The sequence below is a fragment of the Danio aesculapii genome, chromosome 16 (assembly GCF_903798145.1).
Source record: "Danio aesculapii chromosome 16, fDanAes4.1, whole genome shotgun sequence".
NCBI lineage: Eukaryota > Metazoa > Chordata > Actinopteri > Cypriniformes > Danionidae > Danio > Danio aesculapii.
Window position 1 is genome coordinate 56,548,664 of NC_079450.1, and position 10,321 is coordinate 56,558,984.

Sequence of the window (10,321 nt, forward strand, 5' to 3'; positions counted from 1 at the left end):
CACTTCACACTGAACTTCACCTTCAGTATAATCCACAGTAATAAGTACACAAGGACATGCCACAATATTCACAGCGTTTCTAAACAGGCACTTCAGCAGCCGCCTGCACTTGAAAACACTGACCGACAGACATTAAGACTATACTAAACGATGAAGAGCGTCTGTCAGGATCAAGTGTAGAGCTTTTAAAGGAAAATCTGCCTTTGTTTTGTGTATAATAATAATAATGACATAGAATAGTGAGAATTAATGAGAATAATCAACATCTCAATCAATCATTCAGTCAATGCTCATCCTTTCTATTAGCTTTACATGTCAGAAAACCACAGTACAGTAACACACGCTGTGTTTAGAGTCTTAGGATGACCAAACTGATCTAAATATGCCAGACTAGATTATCTGCTACAAATAAAGATTAAAGTATGCAAATATACAAGCATATGTGGGATTTTCAACTATTTTTAAAAGATACTCATTTGAGAGCTAAATTAGTGGACATTTTAAACACACGTCTGCCACCTTTATACATTAATATTAATAATAATAACAACAATAATAATAATAATGATAATAAATATACATTTTATTTGAGACGCATTCCAAGCCACTCAAGGTCACTGTACACACACACACACACACTCATACACTACGGCCAATTGAGTTCATCAATTTCCCAATAGCGCATGTGTTTGGACTGTGGGGGAAACCGGAGCACCCTGGAGAAAACCCAAGCCGACACGAGGAGAACATGCGAACTCCACACAGAAATGCCCAACCCAGGCTCATTCTGAAAATGTACCTCTATATACATTTCTGGAGATTGTCAATTACGTACCAGGAGCTATATTTTTTAGCAGTTTTTGTTTTCGTGAATCCACTAGGGGTCGCTGTGTACGCTCGAGAGCCATTCACACCTGCTGTTCTGGCACCACTGTGGCTGCTGTCGACTGACTAACTGACTGACCGATCGATTGACCCAGCCTCCATTAATGACATCAAATAACGTTGATATTTGGTTGATTTTAGGTTCTGTTTGAAAGTGACCAAAATCCAACGTCTTAAACCAACGTCATACTGATGTCAAATACTGACATTTATTCATCAGGTATGGCAACCGAAATCCAACATCTTATAGACGTCATATTTGTAACGTCCACACAACGTTGATATTTGGTTGATTTTAGGTTAGACATCGACTTTGACATCATACAGTAAACAACCTGTCATCTTCGCATTAGTGACATGCGTCTCTGGGTCAATGCGTGTAAAGATTTTGGACATCTTCTTGGACACTTTTAACACTTGCAAACAGTTTGCTGCATTTATAAATCGCACATGTCTTGAGGTAGTTCATTATGAGGCGATTTACCTTCTATATAAGATTTGATTGGACAGGATTCACAGGACTGAAGCTGACCAAAACATAGAGACGAACACAAAATGTGTGCTTTTATAGCCGAAGTTCCGATGTTTCATGCAGAGGTTTAGTGAACTTAGTGGAGTAAACACACAAAAAGATGAAAATTAGACTTAATTATTTGATAATAATTGAAGTTGAATGAATGAATGAATGAATGAATGGTGTGTGTGTGTGTGTGTGTGTGTGTGTATGTGTGTATGTGTGTGTGTATCCGGGCTCAGGCTGTGTATTGTGTATTTGCAGCAGGTCTTTGGTCAGAGATATGTCTGTGATCTCTGCTGGTCCACATGGCTCTGTGTGCTCAGGCCAGAGGAACTAATCTGCCTCCCTCCAAAGTGATAATTGGTTCCACAATACTGGCAAATAAAGCACTGCTAATAATACATGAGCAGAGCCTCAAGATTCTTCTCAGCGACCGCAAATGTGTTCTGCCAATGTTTGACTAAATGTTGCCAAAATGTTCTTAGAATGTTTGAAAATATTTTTAATACATCTCATATTGGTGTTACGCCGTGTCCTTACAATATATCGATGCGATAACATCTTTTCTTTGTTAAAGGAAGTTTTAGTCCTAACCACAACACAGGCTCATTGTGAATACGTACCCCCATATACATTTCTGGAGAGTGTGAATTATGTTGCCAGAGGTACGTATATGGCTGCATTTCGTCTTTAAAACAAAGCTACGCGGTGGTATTACGGCACTAACAGCTTCTGTTCTTTTTCACGCTATAGCTGACTGCTTACCTCTGTGTGGATGGCCTTTCTGCTGTAAGCGGTTTGCCCAGAAACTCGGCACGTTGACTAGGACAACAAGGTTCGAGTCCAGCTAAGAACGGTTCCAGTATAGAAGTAAATAACAGACCTGACAATGTGGTAAAATCAGGCGGCTGTGAGGGCTTTTCTTTTTCTGGATTGCTTTTGAAAACACTGTTGGTTGGGTTTAGTGAAGGGGGTGGGTGGGGGGATTTGTCAGTCAGTTGACAGCAGCCTCTGGTGGATTTATTCGAGAACAACAGCCAAGAATGGCACTCACAAGACACAGTGGCCTCTGGTAAAAACGTACCACCTGGGACATATTTGGCAATCTCCAGAAATGTATACAAGGGTATGTATTCACAATGAGCCTGGGTTGTCTAACCATCTGCGATGGAGATGTGCAGAATTTCTATTTTAGAAATGCTTTCTATTTCCGCGATGTCACAGCAGAACAACAGCATAAACTACTATGACAAAGATCACCTCAGGTACTGATTATGGGCTTTATTCAGTGTGAGTTTGTCAGTGTGGGCACACACATGTGAAACTAAAGGTCTTTGTGCACTTTTTTCTTTTCGTATTTTGTATTTTTTTTGTCCGCCACATTCTGTATTTATATTAATTCATGCACTGTGTTTGTCTTGAAGCAATCTGTGCTGGTCAAAGAGACGGAATTCTGTATTTTGCAACCCAGGCTCATTCTGAAAACGTAGTCCCGAGGACGTTTTGACGCAGAGAGGAGCTAACGACGACCGGGTTCGAGTCCGGGGAAGAGCGGTTCCAGAAATCAGGTAAGGCTAAAACAGAATCCAAGAAATAAAGCGAAGAGGTTCATAACAGGGTAGAGTGTGGTAAAATCCGAAAACGTGGTTAAAAAAATCAGACGAGGGCTTTTCTTTTTCCGGACGGCTTTTGTAAATCGTTGGTGGGGTTGAGGGCGGGCGGGTCAATCGGTAAAATCGGTTGGGTTCAGGGAAGGAGGAGGGTGGGTCGACCGGCCGTATTTCGTGGTCTCCAGAAATTTCCACGGGACTACGTTTTCAGAATGAGCCTGGGTTGGTATTTTGCCTTTCACTTGTACAGTAGCTCTGAACTGTCAAAACACCTCTCAAATGCTTTTGTCGAATGCAAAAAACGTAAAAAATCAAAAACGATAGAATTTTTTTATGATTGACAACATTTTCGGAGGCAGAGTGTCAATATGATTAACACAACAAGAGATTGAATGTATTTGTGAATATGCAAAAATCATGCATGAAAATTTCCAGCCTGAGGCGACACGGTGGCTAAGTGGTTAACACTGTGGCCTCACAGCAAAAGGTCACTGGTTCGAGTCCCAGCTGGGCCAGTTGGCATTTCTGTGTGGAGTTTGCATGTTCTCCCCGTGTTGGTGTGGGTTTCCTCCGGGTGCTCCGGTTTCCCCCACAGTCCAAACACATGCGCTATAGGGGAATTAATGAACTAAATTGGCCGTAGTGTATGAGTGTGTGTGAATGAGTGTGTATGGGTGTTTCCCAGTACTGGGTTGCAGTTGAAAGGGTGTGATGACCCCTGATAACTAAAGAGACTAAGCTAAAGGAAAATGAATGAATGAATTTCCAACCGGATCTCATAAAGAAACGTAAATATTTTATGTTTCATCAGTTTAGTGGCTAATTCTTATGGATTCATATTCGAGTTGTACGATTGTACGATTTTAAAAAGGAGGCGTGACACCCAACCCCGCCCCTAAACCCCTAAAAGCGTCATTGGGGGATGAACAAATCGTACTAAACTGTACGAATGAGTTTGTACAAATTAAATTAGCCAGTAAATCGAACAGTTACGAATTGCGTGAGATCGCATTGAAATTTTGGATTCAGTGTGCAATAAGAGCACTTTGTTAACCTCTTTCTTCAAGCACACGAATTAGGACTGAGTGTTACTGGATAACCGTGCTTATATATGGTTCTTATGAAGGATAATTATATTGAGCTTAAAAATTAAATAGAAAATAACAACTGCTTTTATTCCAGCCAAACTAAAAGAAATGACATTCCCCAGAAGAAAAAATATTAAAGGAAACATTGTAGAGATTTGCTTTCTCTGTTAAACACCACTTACTAAATGCTTGAAAATGAATACAAACTTCAGATACTGAAATAATTATGATTACAACTGTACAGTGTGGCATGCACGTGTGAAACTAGGAGCGCTTTGTTAACCTCTTTCTTCAGACACACACACACACACACAAAAGCCAGTGCTCTTCAATTGGCAGGCTTTATTTTCGGGATTATGCCAGGAAAGCGCGTCTCTTCTTGGATTGGGCCTGTTGTGGCCCTTCTGGCTCGCTCTCTGCACCCTAATCTGATTTTTACCAGCCATCTTTGATCTAGCAGGGCCAAAGCAGTCGTGCCTGCGAGTGCAGATGGAGAAAATGTGGAGATTATCTGCTTTCCCTTACAGCTTTAGTGGCTAATACCTGATTAAGGGCCCAATCAAGCAATTGTGTGATGGCTGGCGAGCGGAGGGCCACTGGCTGGAGAGCAGGGGGCGGATGGAGGTTGATTCGGTAATGGATACTCATTTTATCCTGGTCCACTAAGAAGATTAGGCCTCGGGTGACACATTAGCCATGATCTCGGACCCTCAAAAGCCCGTGCCCAGCTTTCTGAGTAAACAGACAGCTTGAATTTGCGAGACCTCATGTTGTGGCATGAATAATATGCAGCAATACAGAGTAGCTGTGGGTCTGGTGTGAAAGACCCCCTCCCTGCCCGCTTTAAAAGAGTGAGATGATCATATCTGAAGAGAACCATCTGCTTTCGGTCAGAGGAAACAACCTGTGTCCATGCAGGAGCGAACATACACACACACACACACACACACACACACACACTGAGTTTCCCAGCAGTGTATATTGAGGCCAGCAGTGTTAGTCGGTGCGCAGCGTTTGTTTCTTGATTATTGAATTAATTCATTGAAATGCTACATTATTATTCAACATTAATGCATGATCACAAGAGGCAGAAAATACATATTTAAATTGTATTTATTTATTGAATTTGTACAATTTTAATTAACTTATATTTATTTATTTATTTATTTATTTATTTATTGAATGTTTACATTAGTTTTTATCTAATTAAACTTTTGTTTATTTATTTAAATTTAATTTTTTTATTTATTTAAATTGTATTTATTTATTGAATTTCATTGTTTTTTCTTTTTATGTATTTATTTATTTATTGAATTTGTACATTTTTATTTAACGTTTATTTATTTATTTATATATTTTTTATTTATTTATTTATTTATTTATTTATTTATTTATTTAAATTGTATATATTTATTTAATTTATTTTTTTATTTTATGTATTTATTTATTTATTGATTTTTTACATTTGTATTTAACTTTTATTTATTTATTTATTTATTTATTTATTTATTTAAATTGTATTTATTTATTTAATTAAATTTTTTTATTTTATGTATTTATTTATTTATTGAATTTGTACATTTTTATTTAACTTTTATTTATTTATTTAATTTTTTATTTGTTTTTATTTAATTAAACTTTTATTTATTTATTTAAATTGTATTAATTTATGCATTAAATTTTATTTTTTGTTTGTTTATTTATTTATTCATTCATTCATTTACTTATTGAATTTTTACATTTGTTTTTATTTCATTTAGCTTTTATTTATTTATGTATTTTTTATTTAATGTCAATATTATTAGCCCCTTTAAGATTTAATTGTTTTCGATTGTCTACAGAACAAACCACTGGGTCACACGTCACAATAAGGTTCATTAGTGAATGTTAATTAATGCATTTACTAACATGAACAAACAATGAACAATACATTTACTACAGTATGTGTTCATGCTAGTTAACGTTAGTTAATGAAAATACAGTTGTTTATTGTTAGTTCCTGTTAACTCGCGGTGCATTAACTAATGTTAACAAGCATGGACTTGGATGTTAATAATGCATTAGTACATGTTTAATTATGATTAATAAATGCTGTACAAGTGTTGTTCGTGATTAGTTCATGTTAGTAAATGCGTTAACTAATGAACCTTATTGTAAAGTGTTACCAACCACTGTTATACAATGACTTGCCTAATTACAGTAACTTGCCTAATTAACCAAATTAACCTAGTTAAGCCTTTAAATGTCACTTTAAGTTGAATATTAGTATCTTAAAAAATAATAAGTAAAATATTATGTACTGTGATCACGGCAAAGGCAAAACAAAGTTATGAGAAATGTGTTGTTTATTAATTTATCCAATAAACAGTCCTTGTATTTTTTAAATAATAATAAATTCACAGGAGGGCTAATAATTTTGAATTCAATTATATATAGTATATCAATATATACTGTCTATATGACATACTTTTTATATGTGAAATCCTAATATAAACTTGTATGTCATATGTATAGTGTATAGAGTTTGCATAAATTACCAACTGCACTATACTTTGTACAAACAGTGAGTTCAAGGCAAATTAAAAAAACAACTCATAAACCAAATCAAGACGTTTCCAGTCTCCGAGGCCTTTCAGCCACTCCACCAAACATTAATCCACAACTATAAAAGTGGCCCTCTACATATTCCTGTCACTCTCAAGTAATCACCAGTGACTGATGCAGGACAGGCCCAAGAACAAACTGCCCCAATTAAGACCCTCAAAAACGCGGCTAACGCTGATCAACCACCACTGCGTTTTCAGCCTGAGACTTTCTTTATGAGCAATTTGCCCCAAGTGGGGAACGAATTTGCTTCAATGACAACTGGTTATGTAGCCTTGTTAGGCTGACTTGTTTGGAAAGCCCATTACTGTAGGAATATCATGGGAAACTGGCACTCGATATAGTGCGCCGTCGCTTTGAGAGTCATTAAAAAAGGCTTTCAAAGACCGTCGTAAGGCAGGCCTGTCAAATATCGCACACTTCTTATTGCCATCGGAGCGCTTCTCTGGGCAGATCCTGCTCAATGTTTAAAGTCTGGAGGGAGGATTTTCCTGAAGAGCAAAGACTATCAATTTCCTCCGTGTTTTTATCTTTTAACTGCGTGCCGGTGGGGATCCGCGTCGGGGAGAGGGGATCTCTCACCAATTACCTCCTGCGTCTCTTTGTTCTTATTCCTGCTCCTCAAGAAAAGGCCCTGATTATATGCGGGCACACAAATAAATAAGCTGACATTATGGTGATTACTACCTAGGCCTGCTCTGGTTTTGTTCTGATGATGTAAACTCCGGCCCTGATGAGATTCTGCTCTCATTACCCGAGACCTTTATCTGAGTCTCGTTAGTATAAGCATCGCTTTGTGCTGTAAAACTACCCAATCGCTCCTTTCTGTCCAATTAATTACCGAGGAGGAAACAATCTTGTTACTTAAGCGCTTGAGTTTTGCACTTTAAACTGGGGAACGGTGGCTGCTCTTGTTTAAGAGAGGTTGCTGAGAGCGAGACGAGAGGCGATGAGGACAATTACATTGATTAAAAAGTTCTGGGTTGAGCAGTGCATTGGCCAGAGAAAGTGCATGGGGTTTGATTCGCATGGAAATACAGCCTCATCAAAATATGCACCGAAAGTCACTTAGAAGTGGATTACAGTTATGTTGATAAGACAATCGCACTCTATAAATTGATTTTTGCAGGGTTGTTGCTAGAAGGAAGACAGCGAGAATGATAATGTTTTATATTATTTATTAAATTACGCATAAATTCAACACAGCCTCGTTCTGAAAACAGCCATATATACATTTATATAGCCAGAGCTGTGTATGGCTGCATTTCATCTTTAAAACGAACTCTACGGGGCGGTATGATGCCATTCCCTTTCGTGCTAGCAGCTGGACGGCCTTTCTGCAGTTACCAGTTTGTCTGGTTGCTCGACATGTACGGCAGCAGACTTAAAATGCAGAGCGGAGTTTACCGTGACTATGGGGTTTTATCCGGTCAAGAATGGTTCCAGAAAGCAGGTAAAACAAAAAACTAAAGGCAAAAAATAAAATAAACAATAAATAACGATGAGAATGTGGTAAAATCTGAAAACGTGGTAAAAATCAGGTGGTTGCGATTGCTTTTGAAAACACTATCGGTTGGGTTTAGGGAAGGGGGTGGGCGGGTCAATCGGTGGTTTCTAAAACACTATCGGTTGGGTTTAGGGAAGGGGGTGGGCGGGTCAATCGGTGGTTTCTAAAACACTATTGGTTGGGTTTAGGGAGGGGGGATCGGTCAGTTGGTCAGTCAGTGGCCTCTGGTGGATTTATGTGAGAACAGCAGGCGCGAATGGCACCCGCGAGAGAAATTTGAGATCTGAAAAAGCGTACACAACAACCTCTGGTGGATTTGCAAATACAAACACACCTCCTGGGATGAATTTTGCTTTCTCCAGAAATGTATATAGAGATACGTAATCAGAATGAGCCTGGGTTGCATTAGTTGTATTTGATTAACCCCAACCCCAACTGTAAACCTACTCCTCAGAGTAAACAGTGATTATAACTGTAATATTTTATTAAATAATCCATTAATCCCATTTTATTAACGTCTAAGCCTATCCCAACCCTCACAGTAACGTAAAAACAGTAATTATAACAATAATTATTTATATTATTTATTAATTATTAACATCTATGCCTATCCTGACCCTAAACCTACCCCTCAGAGTAATATAAAAACAGTGATTATTACAAGAATATTTGATTAAATAATCCATTAAATTGTGTTTTATTAACATCTACACCTATCCCAACCCTAAACCCAAGACTCACAGTAATGTAAAAATAGTAATTACAGAAATAATTATTCACAGTATTTATTAATTTACTCATTAATTGTGTTTTAGTAACGTCTACCCCTATCCCAATCCCAAACCTACCCCTCAGAGTAATCTAAAAACAGTAATAATAGCAAGAATTATTTATAGTCTTTATTAAATTATCCATTTTTAATTTTTTAAAGTTGATAAGGTTTTATCAATTCTAAACCATTCCTTTCGACTCTAAAGATATTCAAAGGGACTTTATTTATATATATATATATATATATATATATATATATATATATATATATATATATATATATATATATATATATATATATATATATATATATATATATAAACAAATATAATTAGCTTCCAAATGAGCATCATAAAATGAAATGACACGGGTAAAAAGTATTGAACAGTTGAAGAAAGGGAGGTGTAGTTCATCAGTGAACGCCCAGACAGCAGTTGTAATCTCTCAGTGGTTCTTCAGCAACCCTCTGCCCTTCCTCAGTGTAAATGAACATCAGCTGTTTCAGTCCAACATCTACATTAGCAGGAGGATGAAGATGAAACCAGGGTGGACATTTCAGCAGGGCAATGATCCAAAACACAGCCAAGGAGACTCTCAGATGCTTTCAGAGAAAGAAAATCAAGCTGTAGAATGGCCTAGCCAATCACCTGATCCAAATCCAATAGAGAATACTAAATAAAGCTCAGATTTGATAGACGAGACCCACAGAACAATCAGGATTTGACACTCTGTTGAAGTCTGTGAGGAACTCACCCCTGAGCAATGCATGAGGCTTCATTCTCCATATGAGAGGCGTCTTTAAGCTGCAGCACCAAAACAGACTCTCATATAAAGTATTAAAGGCATTTCAGTAGGTCAGCTCTTTCTCCTGTCATTTCATTCTTACACACAGCTCATTTTTCAGATTGTTTTGTTTTTATGTTTGTATTGTTTGGGTTTTTACCAAAATCTGCTTCAATTGCATGTCAACAGCACCTTCAGAAACATTATTCCCAGGACAAAACATGACATGTTCAACACTTATTTCTCCCGCTGTATAAATGTATACACATGTTTATTCTCTGTACAGCAACTGTTTGTATTTCAGACCCTGAAAAACTTTCATTTTTGGGTCTTTCTCATCCTAAAAGCAGAAGAGTAACGTATAGGTCCAGTGAGTTACTGAGGAGGAGACCGCCTGATTACTTTACCACTTGACTTTTACACTTTACAGTACAGCACACACACTGGCTCGAGGAATGTGGACGAAGAAAGAAAGCAATTAACTTGATTAAAAAGTTCTTTCTCGTTGACGGTAGAGGATTTCATTAGCTTGGGTTTGATTCCCAGGATCTGCTCT